The following is a 25,404-nucleotide window of genomic DNA, read 5'->3' as shown; positions in this document are numbered from 1 at the left end:
AAAGCTAACCTGCAGGAATTATGTTATGAAAACTTGAAGAGGTGACATAGGTAGTACCAACCAAAGGAATTTTCCCTAGTAGAACTGTCTGTCAATTAATTTGTTTTGCTGGGAAACCTTTGTCAACTTTTCATACTCTTTTCTGACACAGCTACACTGGCTTAAGCTTAAGCTATAACTCAAACTAGCATCCCATCTCCTTCTCTTATTTAATATAGTGATTCGGTAAAAATAATAAAAAATGTATTAAGCAGTAGCAGTGCTTAAGTCTTCTCATGTACAGTCTTCTGCAGTCAAACAGTGTGCCTAACTACTGTGTAATTCAGGAGTGACTTTTTTCCTATATTTGTATAAGAGAAATATATTATTAAGACGGTGTGGAGTGGCACATCTGCAATTTAATTTTCTGTCTCATTATTTTTGACTTTGTCTTTGACCATTAGCATCTTTCTTTTGTTCGTGTAATCATAGTACCAACAGAGAAGACACAAATTTTTATAAAAATGAACTTGTTTTAATTTTTAAACAATGCATTGCCCATCGCCTGGGTCGCTATGGCTCTTGGGTCATTAACTACAAATTGACTCTTGAGTTATTAACGGAGAGAGATCCTGAATGGGTGGAAGACAGCAGACAGGCTTTATATGGCTTTGTGTCTGGTCATAGCTCCTGGTGCAGGAACTGTTTAGGATAGGAAGAGGCATCAGGAGACAGTAATGTTACTGGAATGCAACTCCATGACTATTTTGGGCCGTATGGTAACTTTATAGCTAATAGTTGTCTTTGTAGGGCCTCTCTAAGTGATCCAGAGGTCCTGACTCAGAAGGTTGGAGGCGTATAGTTTGATGCCACTTTTGTCTTACTGTGAATTGCACCTTGCACCAAATCTCCATAAAACAGTTTAACTATTCTGAACTGAGAGTCTCGAGCCAAAACTCACTAAACTCATAGGATTTTTTTCCACTGATGGTGTGACAGTTCAGAAGTGAGCTTGTGATGAGTGGAATTAAATACATGACGCAGTCATCATTAGCCCAGAGTTTGCAGATAAAGATTTACTTAAAAAGGAAAAGGTAAAACCAAAGAAATTATTAATGCACTAAATATGACCACGTCTCATAAAATTACGAACATTTGCTTGATGTTTGATCAGAATTTTCCAGCCAGAGGAATTGTTAGTGTCAGGAAAGGAATTTAGGACTGTGTTGGTGAGGTAGCTGCCCCTCTCGCTGTCCCTGCTAAGACAAGCAAAGGCCTGGAAAGGCCAAAGGATGCTCCCTAGTGACACCTATTAGTCCTCACCAGTGGTCCTAGCCTTCACTAGTTCTGGGCGTACATTCAGCAAAACCAACCTCCAGATGTCAGGAATTCAGCTATCTTGTTGTACACCTTTCAGCCAGCCTCAAGTTAGTTGGAATAAGCTACTCCCTAAGAGTATCTAAAAAGATAATGAGAAGTTGCACCTCATATTAAGATGAATCACCTCACCTTTAAGATGAAAATATATTGGACTGCTTGCACGTCCAGCAGTCTCAAAAAGTGTTTATGAACTGTGGCCTAAATACTCCATCACTGAAATAAAAATCAGTTTTGATTTTTGTTTCAGTAAGCCTAGATTTGGTCATGAAACAATATTCACTCAACCAGCAAAATGCAGTTGACTCTCAGACAGAATATGTCAGCTTTGAGGCAGCAGACACCAACACTCACACGAGACCTCACGAAATGAAAAGAGGAAGGATGTAGCCAATTGGACCTGTCAGGAAATGTGGGCAAAGAATATAGTTGCTGAAGCGAGAATTTTGCAAGGGTTAACACTTCTGCAAGTGTAAAAAGACTAGGACATTGTCCATCCTAAACTGGTCACAAACAAGTTTTACATCTTACGCAGAACTTCTCACGATCACTGCTTGAAAGCATCTTTGCTTCATTTAAAAGCCAAAAGTTCAGTTGCTGATACTCGTGCTATTGTCTGTGTTTCACCAGACATTGCCTAGTGTAATAGTAGCAAAGATGGTTGTCTTTTTTCCTGAGACATTATTATCTTTGCCCTCCAAAACCACATTCTTTAATTAAAAAAAAAAAAAAAAAGTGTATCTTCAACAAGGCAAACAGGGCCATGCAAGCTAGGGCATAGGTATATGTCGATATTTCGTGTATGTTTGTACACAGACACACACACATATTGAAAAATGAAGAAAAAAAATGGTTTAGGTTTATATCCCAAAGAATTTTTACCCACGGAAAACAATCAAAATGATCAACAGACATAAAACTTTAGCCTGTGTAAATTAAATGGTTCTGCAGCATTAACTTCATAAAACCATAATCCTCTCCTCCATAAACTATTACATGCACTGCAACATATCTGATTTATGGGGTGTAGAATCGATGGGAAAAAATTAATGCTTGAAAAACATATTAGAGACATTATTGAACAGATTTTAATTGAGATTTGATTTCAATGCCCCTTATCCACATGATTAATGGGTCCTACCCCTCGACTCCAGCAGGCAGAAAAGACAGTCTTTAGTATGACAATTAAGTATCTGTCTGTAGGTTTTATGTAGCTCTCTCCTCAGATCACTTCATCAGTACAGTGTGGCTTTTGTGCAGATTAAATTGAGACTCAATTTTCTCTATTTTCCAGCACTTACTTATGTTTTATGACAAGCACTAAATCAATTTTATGCTATTATTGATTTTTTCTTAAATGGACACAAACCATTTCGCCTTTTGCCCTTCTTTTCTACTTTCCTTCTATTTCCTTTCTTCACTGTACGCTAGATATACAGCCAGCTGAAGAGATTTCAAATGTTCCCTGAGATTTCTACAGGTCGTGCCAATACATTCACTTTTTACAACATCAGAATTGACAAACTTAACCTGGAATTCTATCAAAACTTATATATTCTTTTAATGTGACAAGGTTTACAGGTTGGGCTTCTTCCTCCACCTTATCCTTACAAAAAAAAAAAATAAAGTCTTCAAGGTTAGTTCCTCCTCTTTTTCAATTTAAAAAAAAACAACAAAACTACTCACAACAGACAATCTTTCTAATAACTTCTGAAATATTTGAACTGCAGCTTCAGCTATAATTTTTGAAACAGTCTTGAAATCTAATTAATACATCGATGTAGGAAGAACCTATTTCATGGCTTGCAGGGGAAAAGGGCATTATCTGCAAGGTGCAATAACTCCTCTGAGATGTGGCAACAGCTAGTGGTACACCAGGCAATTAAGAAGCTCTTGGTTCTTAAAGGCTCTATCCTGTCTGACCTATGACAAAAATTAACAACTGCCTTGGGCAATAAAAGAAGTACAATTTGTAATCAGATAGCTTACTTTTTTGGCAGAGAATTATACATTAACAAGGATCAAAGAAGGAAAGAAGAAATGTAATTCAGCTAACAGAATATGTTGGCCTTTTGATTTTCTGGCTGTTTAGGGTCATGCAGGAGGTTATGAAGGATTGTCCTCTTTCTTTCTTTGTTTGAAGTCCAGCATGCCTGAGCTCAGGTGATAAAATTGATCTTTAAAATAAGCACAGTGGCTTAATTTTGCTGAAAAATCAATAAAGCTCTTCATTCTATTGGGTATTTACCTAATAGCATTTTACTTGTAAACTTTCAAAGTATTTTTTAAAATGTGTTTAGAGATCTAAAAAAAAAAAAAAAAAAAAAAAGTTTTCTAAATAACACAGGCTTACCTACTGAATCAAAAAACCAATGTTAACCTGAACGATCTCTGTCATGGTATCTTTGCTCAGCTGATGCTGCCTTAAATTCAAGGGGAAATTTCAGTTGCCCTGAATGACAGATTTTGGGCAGAATGGTGATTTTTTAGTTCTTTCTGAGTGTGATTCTATCATGAGTGTGTGCTTACTCGTGATTATAGTAAACATAGGTACACACAGTATGTGTAAGGTGGGTGGAGGCATTTAGTTATGGAGCTTCAACTGCTTTCCTAGGGGGAAAAAAAAAAATAGAAAAAGTGCAATCAAATTAAAAACAAACAAACAAACAAAAAGCTCCAACCTAATTAAGAAACAAATCTCGAATTTCACTATAGTAAGATGCTGGGAGCCTGTTCTCTGTATGAAATGTAAGTCAGATAGTGATCCAGTAAGTGGAAAAAAGTTTGGAGCTATGCCATTGTGATGTAGCTTCCTTAATTTATAGAATATTGTTCCCCTCATGCAAGAAACATACCAGTAACAATATCAACTTCCATGATTAACAGGAAGCTTGAGGGATTTTTCTTTATGTCTTGGCTTTCTCTTTGCTTTCAGATATGAAGAGTGATGTCACAAGTCATCTCGCATGCTGCCTTTCTCCTACAGGTAAGAAGAAATCTTTCCTCGAGGTGCCAGCTGTGATGATGTGAATTCTGCATGCCCATAGCAAGGAGAAGAGGTGCCCTGACCTCTCCACTTCCAGCTGGAATTCAGATTCAGACTGCTCACAAGTCTGTAGCTGTAGGCTAATACCAAATGAAGATGCACCTTTTCGTTCCTCTAGAGAAACAGTTGGTTTGCATCTTGGACTAAAGGCTCCTTGCTCATTCGAATTCTTTGTTTGTGTTTTGGTTTTGCCATTTTCTTTGTTATTCCTATCACTGTTGTTAACATTGCAATTGTTATTATCACTGTTGTTATCATGATACTAATCACCACATTGTGCTACATGAACATCATGCAAACACTGCAAACCAAGAAAATTGCCGTAGTTTCTAGTAGACAGTTTCCTTTCACTACCCAAAAGCTGGTGCAAGTTAAGTTTCCTAAACCTTTGCTTATTTTGTTAGCATATTTTTCTCTCGTGATTTACTCTTTTCTCCATCAGTCCTATTTATACCTTGTTTCTTTTTTAGAATTGGCTTTTTAAAAAGTAAATTATACTGAGAAAAACCCTTTAACAATAGAAGCTGTTTTTTAATAAATAACCTTCTTTATTTATTTTCTGGCCTCGTGTTTTACGTGCCTGTGATATTCAGACACACAGATAAGTGTACCCCAAAAAGAAATGGTACTACAGGTTGTGGGATACAGTTACCTTCTCCCTGCCACATCTGGTGAGATGTTTTTGTCCTAGTGACTGTGCAGCTGACTTAGGCAAAGGAGAGTTGAGACAGGATGCTTGGCACTGTGTGGAACAGCAACTTAAAAAAAATAAAAATAAAAAACAAAATTAGATAATCCTCATTCCTATAAAATACATGTTTGAGACTGAGAACTATTTTATTTCCAGGCTTTAAAAGCACGTGTGCTGCAGAATTCCACTTCAACACTGCCAGAGTAATAAATCCACAATAAAGTTCCTGTATACAATGAAGGGCAAATTATCAGAATAGGCTGATCTGTTGAAAAACTAAACCCGTTTACAAAAAAAAAAAAAAAAATTGAAATGCTCTGTATATAAATGTGACTGCAGATAACCAAATCTCTTCAGTGTACACTTGTTAAAAGCTACTTTTTCTTATATGCAGGTGAATGGCATCACATGCTTTAAGTTGAAGGTGATTTTTGATTTAGCTCTGGAGATCAGAGAATCACAGAATCACAGAATGGCACAGGCTGGAAAGGACCTCAGAGATCATCTAATCCAGCCTCCCTGACACGGGCAGGGACGCCTCTCAACTAGACCAGGCTACTCAAGGCTCCGTCCAACCTGACGGAGATGATTTGTTTTGTTTGAACGCTTGTGAGTCCATAACACAGCCCTTGGAGGAGGGCTGGACAACACACCAAAGCCCCGGAGCTTGCAGATGTACAACTTGGCACAGCGTTAGCAGCTGTAGCCTTAAAAGGAGACTTTGTTTTGACCAGACAGACGAGATTTCCAGCTTTCTGAAACGAATTGCAAGCTTACCTAGAATTGCACCAATTCACATCAATAAGTAGCATTGCACACCACTGCCCCCACCACCCCATCATGCACACAGAGACACACGTAGGCGTCTATGTCCTCCTCATAGAATCACAGGATGGTTAGGGTGGGAAGGGACCTCAGAGATCATCTCGTTCCAACCCCCCTGCCATGGGCAGGGACACCCTCCACTACATCAGGTTGCCCAAAGCCCCATCCAACCTGGCCTTGAACACTTCCAGGGATGGGGCAGCCACAACTTCTCTGGGCAACCCGTGCCAGTGCCTCACCATCATCAGTGCCATGAGCCCTTCATCCCTGTCCCTCTGGAAACAGGCTGTTCCCTCCTCTTGCTGTTAAATTTGCTTGGCTCTGCGAAGTCCCTGCGGAGAAGAGGGTGTCAAAACGAGGAGATGGGAAAAAAAAAAAAAAAAAGGAAAAAACAGAGGAAGGATTTAACGAGGTCGGAAAAGCCCCTCCAGGGAAAGTGCAGTGTGCCCTCCAGTCCCTCAGCCATCACCCCTACACCCTTCCCCACGTCCCCCCTCCTCTGCCGCCTCCGGTCCCTCCGCAGCGGCTACAGTAAAACACCTTAACTCAGCTGGGGAGGGAGGAGGGAGGGAAAAGGACCACCTTCAGAGTACAGCTGGAACTGGAAGCTGTCTGCCTCAGCCGTTAGAAATATGTGGAGAAATTACCTACCATTCCCTGTAGAGACATCCAGCAACCATCCCAACCCAGCTTTTCAGTTCGGTGATAATATGCTCCTATCAGTTTTAATAGCCCCATGCTGGATTCAGGAGGTATTATGGATTGTACAGCAAGCATATTGTCATTAAATTAAATTTTCAGAACATTCCCCAGCTCATCACAAATACCACAGAGAGTAATCATAATCGGTTCTCAACACATGTGTAATTGCCTTCAGCTGGCGTTTTTTACAGTTGACATTGTTCAGCAGTGATAAGGTGATTGGTGATTTGAATACACAGCTTGTTTCATAGCCGCCGTAATTGAAATATGGTATGTGTGAATGGAAGATTACATTAAGACCTAGGATAATCACCTGACATGAGAGTAATTGAGTCTACAATCTGCCACGGAGTCTCTCAGGGAGGGCTGGAATGAAAAGAAGCCATTAGTAGATTATGCCACTGCTGGCTCGGCTCGGCTCGGCTCCCGTTCCGCAGCGGCGGGATGGGCAACGCTGCGGGGAGCCAGGGTGGCACCACCGGCAGGGAAAATTCAACTTGTTCCCCAGGGGTGAGGGAGGGGAGCGGGCCAGGCGCTGCTTCCTGGCCTTCCCCTTGGTGGAGACGAGGGGGGGGCTTCCGATGGCTCCGGCTGATCCCTTCGGGAAGGGCGCGGAAGGAAAAACGCGGCGTGAATTGATGCTGCTGGTGGGTTTAGGAGCAAGGGAGCAAACTTCAGCTGGTGTTGAACCGCTTGTGGAGGGAAGGAGTGAGTGAAATCTTAAAAAAAATGCAACCAAAAGGAGACGAGGGCAACTCAGTAGGTTCCCACGGTCCAGAAGCATTCCTAGGTACTTGTAATTTGGGATTTGAAAGCTTATTCACAGAATTTGGTGGGAAACTATACATCTAATGTCACGTTCTGTTTGTTCGCTTAAAGACGCGATGAAAAGAGTGCCCTTATTTATTACTGTGTTTCATGACATGGGCTGCATAAGATACTTTCTTTAAAAATCAAGTCTGGAAGTAAATTGAGGTTATTTGTACAAAGGGTAGTCAAGAGGAACGGTCTTACCTAACCTTTAAAAATAAATGTAATAAGATGCCTGCAAATCTGAAACAAATATTTACTCCAGGTGTCCAGACTTAATGGAAAAAAGCATAATTGCTTTTTAAGGAGAATATTTTATTTGTTACTCACTGCAGATTATCTTGTGATGGAAAAATCTGTCTTTCTCCCTTTATTTCATCTTTTGGAAGCCGATACCATGTTTTGTTGTTGGTGGGTTTTTTTGTTCAAATCTACTGTATATACAGATCACAAACCCTGAACAAAGAAGAATTACAAACCCAGCTGAGATAAACATGTCAGAATTACTGTTAAGAGGCTGATGCCCAGAGTGTTTAATGGCTTGAAAAGATGATCAGGCATTTATACAGCTACCCCTTCAAAAATTATCATTGAGCCAATGATAATCCAGTTATAATAATGACTATTGAGTCAATTAAGCTTAGCATGCAGAGAAACTACTTTTTGATATTAATTCACTCAATCTCTTCCATCTTTAAAAAAAAAAAAAACAAGCCACCACTGAAATTAGGAAACTGGCAATTTTACATAAAAGCTATAACATTCAGGTGAGAAGCCTATATAAAAATCCATGTCCAGTGTAGCATAGATAACTTGTAGGGTGTAATCCCATCAGAATCTGAGATTCTCCTTTGAGATGCTGTGAATCCCCATTTTCTCATAACTTTACAGCTTGTGGTAATTTTCAGAATCCAAAATCCAGCTGTACTGTCTTGGAAAAGGCTATAGGAAACAGAGATGAGCACACTCTTTCCTGCAGGCGGCTGATAGCTACTTAATAATTGCCTGGGCAACTTTTGTGTTGGTTGGTTGGTTGGTTGTTTTTGCTTATAACCTCTTCAAAATAGGTTTTGTATCTAGCACAAGTATCTTGCACATTTTTCTCAATTAATCCTGAAGCCACAGCTCTCTCTAGCTCTTGTCAGAACAAACCTTAAAATGCAGGGGTAAAAGAGTAGTGGTTAGATTTGTTTATTCTTGGATTCCACTTGTAATAACATTAGCCAGAAGGAAATTTTTAGACAATTAAGGTCTGTGTAATCCACACAGCGTGGACCCAAGGTTGCTACTGCAAAGGCTGCAGTTGTCCCAGCGAGCCCACACCTTCGCATAACCAAAGGCTGTCTGATTTGGAAAAAGAGTGAGTATCAGTTATTATATGTAAACCAATCAGCTTAATGCTTGGATCACAAGCTTTATTTGTTGGCTTTGCAGTTGAAGAGTGCCCAACTGCTTATAGGGAAAACATAACTAACTTTATCTGGAAGATATTAAGTAGCAGTAAATGTAGAATATGTGATATATTTTCAATCACTTAAAAAATTGAAGGAAGCCTAACCACTTAAAAAAACCCCAACATTTAAAAGTCTTGTTCTCACTTATGCAAAAATGCATTGCATTTGAAAATCTGTTTGTCTTGATTTCAACAATGATGGTGGGGTCACGTGGATTTAACCAGAAGACCAACATAAGAAAAATTCTTTAAGCAATCAACTCTGAGGAGTGTTTAAAAGGGATCACTCAGTTATGCTGCGAGTAACCTGCATGGTTCTTTTTGGGCATGAAATCCTTCTCAAGTTTTGTAAAACTTGGCAGAGGTTTGTGGGTCTTTTTCCTAGATCTAGAGGTACAGGGCATTCAGCAGTATGATGAACTGTGATGTCAAAGTTCTCAAAGTGTCGAGTATTGATCAGCAGCAAACACCAAGAGCACAAGAAAACTCATGAAACCTATGGACAGTTTGCTCAAGGATCTGTCGTGGGGGTTCAAAACCTCCATGTACAATGTAAGACTTTTGGGGAATTTTGACAGGTACAAATGTCAAGAAGAAAGCTGGCTTGTCTAGCTTAGAGATGCAGAGAAAATGATCTCCATCAATTTCAGGATTACAGGTTAAAAAAAAAGGTCCTGCTTGAGAAGAGAATCTGAAGACAATTCCAACCAACAGAGCCTTAGAGGACCTCTTTATCCCATTACTTCCTCCAGAAGCACTGCCTTTCCAGTAACCTCCAAGTAGCTGCTACCTGATCATTTCTTTTGAGGTCGGAGAACCAGCCTCTACTTTCTATCTCATATCTCTTACGGAGAGGACAGTTCAGATGTTCTCCTCTCTCTTTTTTTGAGAAGCGTATCTAGTTGATTGCACTTGTCAGGCAGCTCTTTGGAGCAGTGTGGCAAATGGGCTTGTCTACTAAGAAAAATATCCCAATCATAAGATTATCCCTACACAGTTACACGCCTATCTGTATTACATTTCTTTTAAGAGCTATGGATTCAAATGCACTTTTCCTTGAGCTATGCTAAACTCTCCTCTGCTGAAATGCTTCTCTAACATATCCTGAAAAATTTAAGACAAGTCCCTGCAACTTTGCAAGTAGGGCAGACAGGCACAACTTTGGTTTGTTTGACTATAAATTGATGAAACAGTGCAACTTCAAAACAATACAGTAGTACTGTATGACACTGTCAATATCATTTATAGCACAATTTTACACAAAGGTAGAAGTATCATAAAAAATGAAGTAAGTCCTATCAGGTGCCCTAAAATGCCTTATGTCATAAATAAGTCAGATTTCTTAGAGGAAAGCAATAAAGTTCCAGCAGATTCGATTTTTCCAACTAAATAATCACCCTGACCTTTTTCACTAACTTTCACAATAACAGTTCTTGAAGGAGCAGACAGAGTGAGACATTCACATGGCACACCTGTGTCTAAAGCATGAAGAGGATGTAGAAGAGCACTGGTGGTACTGGTACACAACAGACAACATGGAATATAAAGCAGCACATGTAAAAGGAAAAAAGGATATCAATAAAAATCAATGAGCTGAATATTTATAATGGAAGACATTGACAAAATACTGGATGAAGGAGAAATTAAGTAAAAAGATTTGAAGATGTTAAAGATCTCTTGCTAAACAAATGTACCAGAAAGCTGTGTTAAAAAAAAACCCAAACTGCTTCTTTAACTTAGGAAATAGTTTTGGTCATAGTTTTCCTGTAGAAGTTTGTAAATTAATTGGTGGAATAACAGCAGGCATGAATTTTGCACTGGAAGAGGTATTATTAAGCTATTTACTAGAATTCCTAATTATTAGGTGGTGGTGGTTTTTTTTTTTCAATAAAAGTAATAACTTCTATCGGAAATATTTTTCTCTATTATCACCAGGCAAATAATCTTGTCTTTCTAGTGTTCCATCTTCTGTGGATAATTCATACACTACCTGAGAGAAACATCACTGAAGGTTGTTACGCTGTTATCTCATAGCAGAGTATGAAGAAACAATTAGAATTTTATAATAGGGACAGCTAAAGCCTTGTTCTGTCACTTTTAAAATCCAAAAAGAAAAATTGTTTGATAAAGGGGGAAAAAATGACAGACTAAAAGTTTTATCACCTGAGCAAGGCAGAAGAATATTAAGAGCATAACTGATGAAAGGAAATAAGCCCACAAGTGTTGACGCCAGAAGGAACCGAAATTGCTCTTTACTCACTCAAACAAAATCAAAGCATTCAAATTAGAAGAGAAAATAGCATAAAGGCTCCCAGATCAGTACCATATTACTTTCTGGAAAATAATTTTTTTGCTGCTACTCTCCAGCTGCACAAAACCATGAATGTGCCTAGCGTTTTGCGAGTAAAGAAATACAGGGATGTGTTATTTTTATACAGAGGCACTTTATAATTACAGCTAATAATTCTAATTTTTCCTTCTTCCAACTATCAAATCTCACTCCCATCAGCAAGGATTCCTAAGTATATAACTCTCTGCCTTTAAATTAATCCTCAGTATATGGAAAACCACAGTCTATTGAAGGTTGTCCAGTAATGCATCAGCTGACCAGGCATCATCAGGTTTCAAAATATCTTTTGCACAAATAAGCTGAGCGTAGTTTCTTTGTGCAAATATTGAGAGTGTTCGTGTGTGATAAAACCAATAACCCACTATTCTCTGCCTTTGTGAAGCTAATATTCAAGATTTGCTGTTTTGATTTGAATCTTTGTATATTAGCACGTGCTGTGGGCTCCACAACTCCACTGGTAGACCTTTACTCTTCTCATTTTTTTCAGTCATCTCCATACACAATTATTCTTTTGTATGAGTTCTCAAGTGGTGTTCTGTGTTACCTTTCCTTAGTACCAATATTGTTTATCAGTTAATATTATTACAGCCAATATAATTAAAGACTGCTTGGAAATGGGACTTCTTAACTGATCCTCACCGGAACGCAACAGCTTTTCAAATCAGTACGACTAAAGTTATATCTGAGGCTTGACTTTCAAACCCAGGATATTTTACTTCCTGGGTAAAAAGGAAAATCTTAGCAAAGAATAGCAAAAATCTGAGGAGAGAACAGTTATAAAATGAATCAATAGTATTTCAATTCCTATGATGCCAGTTCTGGTGCGTTGGGATATGTAGACACCTAGATAATGGTAAGGATTCATTCATCTAGTGTCAGTTTAAAAAACTAATCATTCATACTCACAGTGGTTTAAAAAGCAGGGTTGAGGCTGCCTCCTGTGAACGCAGGAAGCTGTGGCTGATTCAGGTCTCCAATAAAGCCCTGATCCTGTTTGATTAGTTCTAGCAGATACTTCACAGTTGCCCACTGTATAATAAATGGTCATTACTCTGCCACCATATTAGCTTTAGACCTCGCCGTTAAAGACGGTGTACTTATTCTTACTCAGTGTTAGTGCCAACCCTGAAATAAGAAGAGCAGTACAATTCCAAAATGCCCCAAAGTTACTCTCTGGAGACAAGGCTGTTGATGACTTATCCCAGATCAATCATCATTGAAGGTCGCCTGTCCTATTTGGCAATATTTGTTCAGTAACTAATAAAGATCAGCCTGCAGTTATTTATATTAGGTTATCATCTCTCCAGGGTGAAGCTTAATCCATTTTGTGATGTTTTTCCCAACAAGACAACATGAGTTTCTCTGTCTGAAAATGAATTAAGTGCATGGTTTCTAAATATGGGATCTGACATTGTTCTTGTTACAAAAAGCAATTTATTCCCCAAAAGGTTTACACTTCAAAGGTTATATAAAAAGGTTCAAATATCAGCGCTATCCATTTTTCAATTACTGGGCTTCCTAACACCACTAGCTTTTGGACAGATAAGCAGTGATATCAGTTTTCTTATTCAACATCTCATAGGTTTCCAATTCAGCATCCCAGAGAAAGCAAATTTATTGTAATACATTTAGCTGTTTTTGAAGTAGCATCCCGATTGCTTCCCACAAGACTATATGGTATATCAAATAGTATCTTAAAGGGGTATTTATGAAGTGCTAGATACTAATGATTGTGATTATTGCTGTAGATTAGAAAGCTTGACTTGCTTATCAATTTAAAATTTTTAATAATAGAGAGAAAATAGATTTCATCTACCAATGAAAATGGAAGTACTTTCGGGAAACAAGGCTATTCTGAAATGGTTCTCTCTCTAAACATTATTCTACAGTTCAAACAAACAAAGATCAGAATAAGAGGCAGAACTTTTGCATAATGTTCTCTATGTGTTCCTAGTTTCTGTAACCATTGGCAATATCAAGTTGGGGGACATCATCATCATCATCATCATCATCATCATCATCATCATCATCATAATAATAATAATAATAACAACAACAACAACAACAACAACAACAACAACAACAACAACAACGGTTTTTACTTTTAATTAAAATGTTCTTTCTGATCAAGATATATCACTCAAGTATACTAAGTAGTAAGTGTATTAAAATGTTTATTCTTTACAAAGTGAATAAAATTCCTTTCGCTATCATTTCTGACTATATAGACAACGCAGCCAAGCTTTGACATATTTTCATTGTCAAACTGTCATGGGAAATCTTTAAGTTATGGATCAGCACTGAGTCATAGCAACAGGTCTAGGGTTTGCTTTCTGCCAGGAAATTCTGGGAGGAAGAAAAGAAAACATTGATAAATTCTAAGCCTGAGTGGGAAGCTTGGTATGAGCAGTTACTAAATCTGCCAAAAATACTCATCTGATGCTGTATAAAATGTTATACCTTTTGGATACAGCAGACTGTAGAAATTCATTGTTTTCCATCTCAGATGAAGGCTGCTGTAAGAAATTATATGTGTTAATCTGAATTTACTTCCAAATTATGTATTTTTGTTATTTTTATTTCTGACAAATTAATCTTTCATATTTCAGTAGGTCAAACAGATGTTAGCAAGGCACTTTAAAAAGCAGGGAAAAAAAAAAGGAACAACTACAGAGAAATGAGAGCAATTGTTCAGAGCCTGAGATGTTATAATACAAGTAATGTAAGTGTAATGGATTAGCAGACATAGCTGGCACAGGGATATGCAAGCACACACTTTGTTCAGAAAAGGATCAAGTGTTGTGTTAATGTTGCACATCAACAACATCGTGGCCTATCTTGCAAAGAGAAACAATTCATGCATAGATAACACAGGAAAAAATAATAGGGAAAGGTTTAAAGGAGAAAGATGATATTCTAGGTTCTTGTTTGTGTTATCCTTTGACTGGAGGAGAACCTTGCAATGCTGGTTCTGAGATTCTTACTGTGAGCACGTCTGCAATTGTAAGAAATTTATGGAATAGTGAATTAAACTATGGGTTTAAAAAGAAATTAGAACAGAATAAAATAAAACACTGATTTATCAAAGCCAAGTTTTCCCAGACTAACCTTTTGGATAAAATAACTCATATTTTACAGAAAGGAACATAGTAAACCTTTTGGAGCTTTTAAAAGACAAAAAATAAATAATGCAGAGCTACATGAGAAAATAATAGTAGAGCTGGAGAAGATGGGAAATGTAAAATAGCTAAGGATCTGGTTACAGGAAAGTCTACCAGAAGTTGTCCTAAATGTACAACAATGAAAAGACAGGATTCCCTGGCAGAAGCAAGGATTGATCTTGGGGCTGAATTTATTTTATATTTTTGTGTGTGACATAGAGAAAATACAGAGATTGTACTAATCAAATCTGCAGAGAGCAAAATGTTGTGAGACACTGTCAATCTCAAAGAAGATTATGCAGAAAAAGCTGGATGTGGGGGAACTGAATAGTCAAAATGAGATGATTTTCAGCAACACGGAATTAAACATTTTCTCTACGGTCTGGAAATAAGCTACTCATAATATGGCTGCAAAAAAAAAAAAAAAAGACAAGCATTGCTTTAAAACATGGGTAGGGCTTTATCTGTTTGATACGGAGAAATGTTAACATCATGCAATGAAGCTTGGATACAAGCTCATCTGCTTAAAGCTGTGACTATTCATGCTCAGGAAAAAGAATTCAAACTGAAGAAGTGTAGATAAGCCACTACCTGCAATGTCATGACAAGCACAATATACAGAAACGAAAAGGTATCCCACCTCGTAAATAAAGAGGTTGAGAAGATACAGCCTGCCATCTATAAATGTTTTGTGTCAGTCAACACAAAAATGGGAGAAGAGCTATTCAAGCAAAAGGATGACCATGTCACAAAATAGGTAAAGAATGTAGAATGCCTACAAATAAATACAGTATGGAAATAAGAAAGGAGATTCTAACCATAAAACAAGGAGCATTATTTCTAGCTAGGGCCATGAGGTAAAGGAATCAAACTGATTGAAAGAAATTCTTTACATCGAGGGTGGTGGGGCACTGGACCAGGTTGCCCAGAGAAGTTGTGGATGCCCCATCCCTGGAAGTGTTCAAGGCCAGGTTGGATGGGGCTTTGGGCAACCTGGTGTAGTGGAGGGTGTCCCTGCCCATGGCAGGGGGCTTGGAACTGGATGGTCTTTGAGGTCCCTTCCAACCCAAACCATTCTATGATTCTATGATTTTGAGAGGGTGCTATGTAAATTTTTTATGTGATAGAATTGATAGCCATGGCAAACGACTGGATGCGATGACTTAAAGACTGTTTTCCATCCCAGACTCTATGTTTTCAGTGGAAAAAGAAAACACCCGCAAAACTGAACTGAAGCTGAACTGAATCAGGTAAGCTGTTTGTAAAATAAGATGTACTTCAAAAGGTATCCTGTCAGACATCATGAAGAGATCTTTTTTTACCCGATCCAGAGAAATTGATTCTTCCTCCCATTTTCCTTTCCAGCTCTCAAAAACTACCTTTTCATGTGAACCCAAAGCCTGCTTTTCTGTAGTTTTCCTTAGAGTGTATGAGGTTATTGGGGTGGGGCAGCTAAACCTTCCTTGCTTCATCTAACTCCATCAAGATGTTCCCAAGACAAAACCCACCTAGAGGGAAGAGCACAACACCTGGTTAGCCTGAATAAATGAATAGCAGTTACAGAACACACTTATTTCTGCTTCATGTTTAGCCTTACCAGCTTCCCTGCAATGTGATGCAGAGATACTGACCTATGAAGGAGTTACCTGTTTTTAGAAGGGAAATAACTGAATTAGGTTGAAGTGCCTGCTTGAAAGCACTGAATTTATTGAGGAATCTCTCCTTTAAAATAATTGCAGAATTGCTAGGGTATATGTAGCTGCTAAGCTCCTGCTTAAGTAAGGGTGTAATTACTGAGTAACATGTATGAAGAGGTCACAAAACAAGGCTTTGCATTGCTTACATTTTGCTCCTGTGGGCAAAACAAGAACCTCAGCTGGTACTTGGGGGTTTATCTTAATTAATATCTCATGTCCAGGTCTGGCCTTAAAATCTATCCTATTGCAAGTGATTCAGTTATTTATTTGCAATATTTTGTTACTATAACTTCTCAGGCACTGCTACTGCTATTGTGTGGGATCAAGTAATTGATATTTATCATTACAATATTATGATTAACATAATGTTCATAGTCACTATTTGCATAGTGTTCATATTCATATGTACTATATTTCTTTGTCAGTGTGTTTAGAAAACATGAAGGCGAGTGTGGCGTCAGCTATTTCACAAAATTATTTGGATTAGGCATCTTTGTTCTACCAGTAATGGTTAGTAAGACAACTACAGTAGCCTAAATTATTTTCTTTCCTCCATTGATAATTAGCACTGGAGGGGATGGGTGTGAGTTACCCATTAACTCCAATTGCTATGTTTAGCAGTGCATCCAGAAAAAATACCTTGTCACAGTAAAAACCTGCTTCTTTTCTCATGTTTATTTCAAGAACTTATCAGCAAAGGGAAACTTCCCACTGTGGCAGACTCTCACACTGCACTTTGTTCAAACTAATGTATGTTTACGTTGTATATTGGGCATATCAATACCTGCATTGCTGCTTAACACTGACTATAAAAAGTGCCAGTGAAATATTTACCATGGTGATATTGGACTAGCACTAAAGAATCTGTATTTATATAACTTGCTGGAGTCAAATTCTGCCACATTCAGATATATACAGTTAGCTCCATTGACTTTGGTGAAGTCAGGAAATAATTTGACCCTGTTATTTAAAAATTAATGGAATTTCAGATTAGTACACAGCCTTACAAAGTCATGAATACTTCCACATCAGGTCCTCCCATCCTGAAACACCTATTATTTATTTTCATATGGTTCAGAAACTCTTATTTTATTAATGAATCCTCATGATTGTATCTATCTATCTAAATTGTGTTTGTAGCTTAAAGTAAGCAAGTTCTTATTGTTCAGTTGATGAGTTATACTGAAATATGAAGCTTAAGACACCGTAAATTGTTAGAAGTAATGAATATTTAATAACACGGATTTGCACACAACGATAACATAATTAATGGCGTGCAGCATATCTGGTCAAATAAATTAACTATCAGCTCGTAATTAAATTAGATACACTTGCTTTCTTCCCCCCTCAGGATAACTGACATCTACAGTAAATACTGGAACTGCAGGACACAGACATCAAAGTGCAAAGAGAAGTACTTCAGTAAAAAGGTAAATTCTCTGGTCAGAGGTCAGAAGGGAGAGTAGACACCTAAATTTTCAAAACCTAGGTTTTGCAGGTGGTGAAAGGTCTGAAGAGAGGTCTGCTTCTAAGTGTCTCACTCTGGCAGTAGCCTAGACTCTAATCTCACCTTCCATTTGTGTCACCTAAAGATCACAATGGACTCTGCTCAAACTACCATAACAAACAAAAAAATTACCGCCACAGTTCCTTCAAAAGAAAAGTGGAAAAGGACTTCCCATCCTTGGGATAGACTTGTGATACAGTATTTCACCTACACACAGCATCACCTGTGTTACTATATTTCATGTTATAACCAGTACCTCTATAACGACTGCTGCTATCAAAAGTACTTGTTAAACTGAAATTGAAATCAATCTCCTAGGCATTCTTAAGTACATTGCAGAATGGTGATAAAATTCAAAACCAGTTTTGCAAAATTGGGTGACAGAAAAAATATAGGATGCAGTTCAAAAGGGATACAAGGGAAGTAATGCATTTTGGGATAATCTGCAGCAGAAATTGCAGAATGGAGGACTGGTTAATGGGTAGCTCCGGCGAAGGACTCTGAGAGATTAGGTAAAGATAGGAAACTGAATCTAACTCATCAATGTCATACAGTTGCAGAAAAACAAATATAATACTGGTGTGGATGCCTCATCCCTGGAAGTGTTCAAGGCCAGGTTGGATGAGGCTTTGGGCAACCTGGTGTAGTGGAGGGTGTCCCTGCCCATGGCAGGGGGGTTGGAACTGGATGATCCTACAGGAAAGATGGGGAGAGGCTGTTCAGGAGGGCCAGTTATGATAGGACAAGGGGTAATGGTTTTAAAATAGAGGGAGGTAGGTTCAGGTTGGATATTAGGAAAAAATTTTTTACTATGAGAGTGGTAGAACACTGGAACAGGTTGCCCAGAGAGGTGGTGGATGCTCCATCCCTGGAGACGTTCAAGGCCAGGTTGGACAAGGCCCTAAGCAACCTGATCTAGTTGGAGATATCCCTGTTTGTTGCAGGGGGGTTGGACTAGATGACCTTTGAAGGTCCCTTCCAGCCCTAACCATTCTATGATTCTATGATTCTATGATCTTTAAGGTCCCTTCCAACCCAAACAGTTCTGTGATTCTATGATTCTAGAAACATGATGTGGAGTAGTGTCTTCACCCTTCTCAAAACTGGAAAAAAAAGCCTTAGCTGATATCATATGTGTAGTTTTGAGTAATGCACAAAAGGCATTCACAGACTAGACAAAATCAGACTAGACAAACTATTTTACAACAAGATTGTATCAATTGCTAGGAAATTTTTACTTTGAGAAAAGATGGAAAACTTTTGGCACTTTCAGTCTCAAGGAAAAAAGAGCAGAGGGTGCTTTAAGTATAGAAAAGAGCAGTCAGTGCTTTAAGTATAGAAAAAAATAAGGATGGAAATTAAACAGGTGTAAAATTCAGGTTAGTACAATATTTTTGGTTTGATATTTAAGGATAGCTTTGATAAATTCTCACTAGTGGACTAGTGGAGTGAGGAATGCTGTAGGCCCATGTTGTTCTGCGTTGTGCCATGGTGGGCCACAGATCTATTTGCTATTATATGTTTTATGCTAGCACTAGTTTAAAACTGACAAATTATTCCCATGCAGTTTTGGAAATGCTTTGGTGTTTTGGTTATCTGCCTCCAGGGAAAAGAACGATAGCTAGGAAACTCAAAAGGACCGAGGCACTGGCTAGAGTGACAGTGTGCGAAGTCACATTCTTGTTCTCACAATTTTACTACTTGCTGTCTCTGACAGTTCCTTCCTCATTACCCCACCTTTCATGAAATTCACTGTGAATTTGCCTAATACTTTATATACGAATCCTCAGAATTTTACTTGCTTAATAACAAGTTGAAGAAATATCCATTAGCAGAAGTGCAGGTATAGTCAAGGGACTTTAACTTAGGGTTGTGGTATCCCCTCAGGCATTGTGTCATGGAGTCTTGGAGCAGCCAAGTTGCTTCGTAGGTGTTGATCCTAGAGCTAGATGCAGAAGGGGCTTAGGTATTGACACTGTGATAGGTCATTAAGAAGTTAGCTTGGAAGACATGCAACCTCCAAACGTAGAGTTTCATGGCTTCTTCGTCAGCACCTGGGTTCTCCAAAATTTTTGAGCATTAAAGCTTTTACTAGTCAAGTCACTAGGCATTGAAGAAATCTGTTATTTACTATTATGGTATTTATCCTTCTCTCTCCTGTTTATCCTCCACACATTGATGCGTTGTGCATCACAGTTCAGAGTACTCACTCTGGATAGAGGACCCAAAGGTTATTTATTCCCATCTGGGAAGTTGTTTTCAATTTTTAGATGCCTAGTTCAGGACTGTTGATACCACAAGGCCAAAAAACAGCTACAGTTTTTGTAGGTGTATTCCCAAGATAATACAGTAAAATCAAAGTCTTCTGTCACTCTCGTATCCACACAGACACATGCTTGAACGATAAAATCCAAATAGTGAGTGCAAAAAAAGTAATGCTGTTCATTGAATTACAGTGCAATAATGCAAGCCAACCATATCCTCGGCTGCACCCAAAGCAGCGTGGCCAGCAGGTCGAGGGAGGTGGTTCTGCCCCTCTGCTCTGCTCTCCTGAGACCCCACCTGGAATACTGCGTTCAGCTCTGGAGTGCCCAGCACAAGGACATGGAGCTGCTGGAGCGGGGCCAGAGGAGGCCACGAAGATGATCCGAGGGCTGGAGCACCTCTGCTATGGAGACAGGCTGAGAGAGTTGGGGCTGTTCAGCCTGGAGAAGAGAAGGCTCTGGGGAGACCTTCCAGCACCTTTCAGTACCTGAAGGGGCTACAAGAAAGCTGGAGAGGGGCTTTTTACAAGGGCATGTAGTGACAAGACACGGGGCAATGGCTTTAAACTGAAAGAGGGCAGATTGTGATTTTTTACTTGAGGGTGGTGAGGCCCAGAGAAGCTGTGGCTGCCCCATCCCTGGAAGTGTTCAAGGCCAGGTTGGATGAGGCTTTGAGCAACCTGGTGTAGTGGAGGGTGTCCCTGCCCATGGCAGGGGGGTTGGAACTGGATGATCTTTGAGGTCCGTTGCAACCCGAACCATTCTATGATTCTATGAATGTGAGTATAACACACACACAGCCCAAACATTTCCATTGTTATAGAAAAAGCAACACTTCCCATCACAATGAATACAACACTACAAAATAATAATTAAAAATGCATTGCTGATTACTAAATGGATAATGCACGACTTCTAATTTGCTTGGGAAGAAACCATCTTGCACCATGAAGTGCACAGATGTGTTATCATTGGCTGGAGATTCTTCAGCAAACATACTGAGGAAATACTACATAATGTATTAAGCTGGTTATTTATATTGAGAATGAAATTCAGTACTCTATTGTAAAGCCAATGTAGTTTAATTTCATTTAGTTCTTTTTTATAGCAAGTTAATGTGATATGTGATATAAAAGTGGAATCTTTCTATTCCCCATTCATTTAGTCATCTCTTTTGGCATCAGTAAGAAAAATATTTAACCCACACAGAGCCAATGTGCCTAAGAGACATTAGATTTGGTGTGGGTTTTTTGTGGTGGTTTTTTTTTCTTTTTTCTTCTTCATTGTCAGTAGAACTGTTCACATTACACTTCTATTAAAGACTGTTTAAGTTGCTGATGGATTTGCATAGCTGGAACGAGAGACCTGGTTTGGCATCTGGAAGCTTTGTTGTTTGTGATGATGTGAACATGTGGAAATTCAGACTGAAGTATTGCTAGTCAGGATGTACAACACTGTGGTTGTAAACTGAGCATGTAATAGAGGTCTTGAGTGACTACAAGCAACAGTGGTCACTTTTCTGAACAGAACTGAAATCACTCTATTAGGCTTGGTATCATTTGAACAATTTGGAGTCGGCACCGCTATATATGTGGTAGATGTTGCAGATCCAATTCTGGAATCCATTTGTTATTAAGATATTTGAGATTATTGACACACTGGCTTCAAGTTTGAGGAAGGCATTTCTGCTGCACCTGAGATTAAATTCTGCTGCACCTGAGATTAAATTAGTAGGCTAGCAACATGCCAGGAGCTATTGCTGCACCAGGAAGTCCATGCGACTTTCTGTTTTGAACCAGAAAGGAAAGAAAAGAAGAGACTAAACTCTGTCCTTCTGCAAAAATCAGCTCGTTGCTTTTACTAGGGTTAGAACTGATCTAAGTTGGTATAAAAGACTGTGCCATTTAATTTAGTGTCTGAAAGATAAAAAGTTGTATGGCTCACACAGTGACCATTTACTTGCCAGTAAGGCTGACATAAGATGCAGGCAGTACATAAACACGGGTTCATTGGTTGAGTCTCGTAGCAAATACCTTCAGATGGGTTTGGAGAGACTAAGGTGTGCCCACTACTTTTCAGAGCTTGTGGTAGAAGCTGCAGGCTGTTTTTCTTGTGGTTATTCTGTTTATCAATTTGTTGTTGCATTTATGTCTTATTAATATATGTCTTTACAAGCATAGAATAAACGGAAAGAGCTCACTTGACCCTGCCCCAAATTGCATGCAGCCTAGTGATACCATGAAGAGCACCTAATGGGAGGTGCATAGGGACAAGAAAAAGGTCATGGGGAAGAACATCACTGGATGTGTTAGTTTTATGTCATGCCCTGACGGTTTCATTAATCTTACTTCTTTCTTTCCACTTCCTCTCTTTTTCTCTTCTCCACATCTCCCCATTTCCCAAGTGTTAGCAGGCTGAAAGAGTTGGGGCTGTTCAGCCTGGAGAAGAGGAGGCTCCGGGGTGACCTTATAGCGGTCTTCCAGTACCTCAAGGGGGCCTACAAGAAAGATGGGCAGAGGCTGTTCAGGAGGGCCTGTTGTGATAGGACAAGGGGTAATGGTTTTAAAATAGAGGGAGGTAGATTCAGGTTGGATATTAGGAAAAAATATTTTACCATGAGAGTTGTAGAACACTGGAACAGGTTGCCCAGAGAGGTGGTGGATGCTCCATCCCTGGAGACGTTCAAGGCCAGGTTGGACGAGGCCCTGAGCAACCTGATCTAGTTGGAGATATCCCTGTTCCTTGCAGGGGGGTTGGACTAGACGACCTTTGAAGATCCCTTCCAGCCCTAACCATTCTATGATTCTATGACACTAGAAGCTGAATCCTCCATTGAGCCTTCCTCAGAAATTAGCAAATTGCTAATGAGTTGTTCCATGAGCAGCAGGTTTAAGGAAACATGATCGCTTACAGATTTCTGCGTTTTCTTTCTCATAGTTACTCTGAGCTGTTCCATGACACTTCCGTGACACTTTCTTGCCTATGTTTGGGCAACCTGGTGTAGTGGAGGATTTCTCTGCCCATGGCAGGGGGGTTGGAACTAGATGATCTTTAAGGTCCCTTCTAACCCAACCATTCTATGATTCTATGATTCTATGATTTTGCTTGGTAAGAAAACCCCGCTGCCTCCAGCTTTGTGTGTTGTCATGGAACAGGACTTTGCACATGCTCTACACATTGAAGAAATGAAGAAATCAGAGTTAACCCACGGTCTACTTTATACCTGTGGACTCCACTACAAAGAGAAGATGGTGGTATCTTCTTTCAGTGTTTGGCTTTATTGTTTTCTTTGACTAATTATAGTCAATTTTAATTTATTTGATTTTGCTTTAGGAAATATGAGTGTACTTAGATGGTCACTTTGAAAGGATGACTGAAGTTTGAAACGCAGTGTGGCTGGAAAACAAGTTCTGTATTTTCAAGTGCTGGAACCCGTGGATAAGCTGTTAAAAATAATAACAAAACAAAAGTCCCACTTGTCATTTTCAGAATTAGGGTCATCCATAAGTGCTGGTAATATTATGAAAAACTGTTTTCAGAGTCCCTTCTTTCCCAGTATTCCCTAAACCTCTAATTCATCACAAATTATTCTTTTTCCCTTTAAAACCCATCATCTTCTTTACCTCTTTTACTTTCCCTCCCCGTTTTATTTCCACCACAACAGGAAGCCTCCAGGGGAATTTGCTAGATGCATAGATGCCTTGGAAGGTAAAGGAGGAGACAGTTGTAGGTTATCTGAGAATGTGGGTTGTAGGAGAATTTGTTTTCGGAAAGAAGTGTGGGTTATCTGAGTAGCAGGCTATATACAGGAAAATATGGTAATATGAAACCTTTTTAGCTCTATCTGATACGTTCTTGCTACGCTTGTGAAAGGACAGAAGGCTTTTCTGAGATGTGCATATCTATACAATTTCATTTCTTTCATGAGAGCAAACGTATAACTGATAGATTTTAGTATTTATTCTTCTCTTTTATACCATGGTTTTACATGTGCTAGTAAGGTGTAACATAACACAAACTACTTTTTTTTCCCCACTCTGTCTTATATTGTGGCAGATTAATTTTAGATGGGTGAACTAAATGAAAAACTGCAAAAGAAATAAATTTCTGAATAACAGAGAGATGCTAAAAAGAAATTATCAAAAGAGGAAGGATAATCTAACACGAAACACTTGATATTGCATCATAGATGCCCGAGAATCAAGAAAGACAGTTTCATAAGTCATAGCTCTTCCTCCTAAGACCCTGGGCATTATTTCCAGATGCTTAATAGTTCTTGTCATCCAAGCTGAACGTTTACAACTCATGAATAAACAATGGGCTTAAATGTCCCTTTGATAGTGATCCCTTAATATTGTACCAACAGGTAGCAGAAAGATGCAAGCTTCACTAACTAAGATTTCTGTGTTGCAATTTGACTAATTGTGCAGTGAAATGGCCATCAGAAAAATATTTAATAGGCAATTAATGCGTGTAACACTAAGACTCATCTTTTCCTTTATTACTTAAATTTTCTATTCTGGCAGCTCTGATTAAATAAATGAAAAAAAAATCAAAATGAAAAACCGTATTTTCTGATGTTACTTTGTTTCCTCAGGTGGTAGAAAACGATGTTTACACTGTTCTTTGACATTAATTATATTATTATTGTCATCATCATCATCATCATCATTAGCATTACCAGCACTACTGCTACTGCTTTATCAATAAATTATCTATGGTGTATTTTAAGAAATCAAGGTATGTTCTACAAATGTATTTAGGAGCCGAACTCCTAATCTACTCCTTAAACATTGAAGGCATATTGATCAATGGTATATTAATACCTTTGAAAATATGATCTTTTAAAAGATGTTCACAGGGAGAATTGCAGGTGACAAACCCATTGTTTCAAGTAATTATGCACTAAAATAAGCTCCCAAGGCAACTGGTAAGGGTAGAAAGCACAAGTTACTAATGAGATAACAACTTTTTGTAAAATAACTGCTCTATTTCTTACTTCTTAGGCCTGATCCTTTAAAAAAAAATCTGGAAACTGAAATGTGTGACTCAACTCTATACTAAGCAGTTTTATGACACATTACATTTTTGCAGTTTTTCCACGTTCTGTCCTTAGTTGGCCTCTTTTTCTTTCTCAAAGAGGCTAATTCCATAGTGATGGAAAGCCAGCATGGCGCTCCACTTTCTACTTTACTAAAAATGTTGTCTGTCCTGCTGGAAAAAAACTCAGTCAGGATGATGAAAGGACATGGAATAATGCTGCATGCTCAGTTGTGCGTTTCTGCAAGTTGGTGCTGTAAGATCTTCCACTTTTGTTCCCAGTAGAGCCTCAGTTGAGTGGAGCCCTCTAGGCAACACCGGCACAAATATAACTCTTTTCAGGTATAGTGTTCAATGTCCTTAAAAAACTGCGGTTGCTTTTTATTGCAGTGAGGAATTTTCAATTTTGCAAAATACAAAAAAATCTAATCTCATTGAATCTGACAGTTCTGCAGTCCGGTGGATGCGATGCCTGCCATCCAAATGGCCCTATTTGAACTCC

This window comes from Tauraco erythrolophus, chromosome 7 (assembly GCF_009769465.1).
Source record: "Tauraco erythrolophus isolate bTauEry1 chromosome 7, bTauEry1.pri, whole genome shotgun sequence".
In the NCBI taxonomy this organism is placed as follows: Eukaryota; Metazoa; Chordata; class Aves; order Musophagiformes; family Musophagidae; genus Tauraco; species Tauraco erythrolophus.
Note: the sequence above shows the minus strand (reverse complement) of the source record.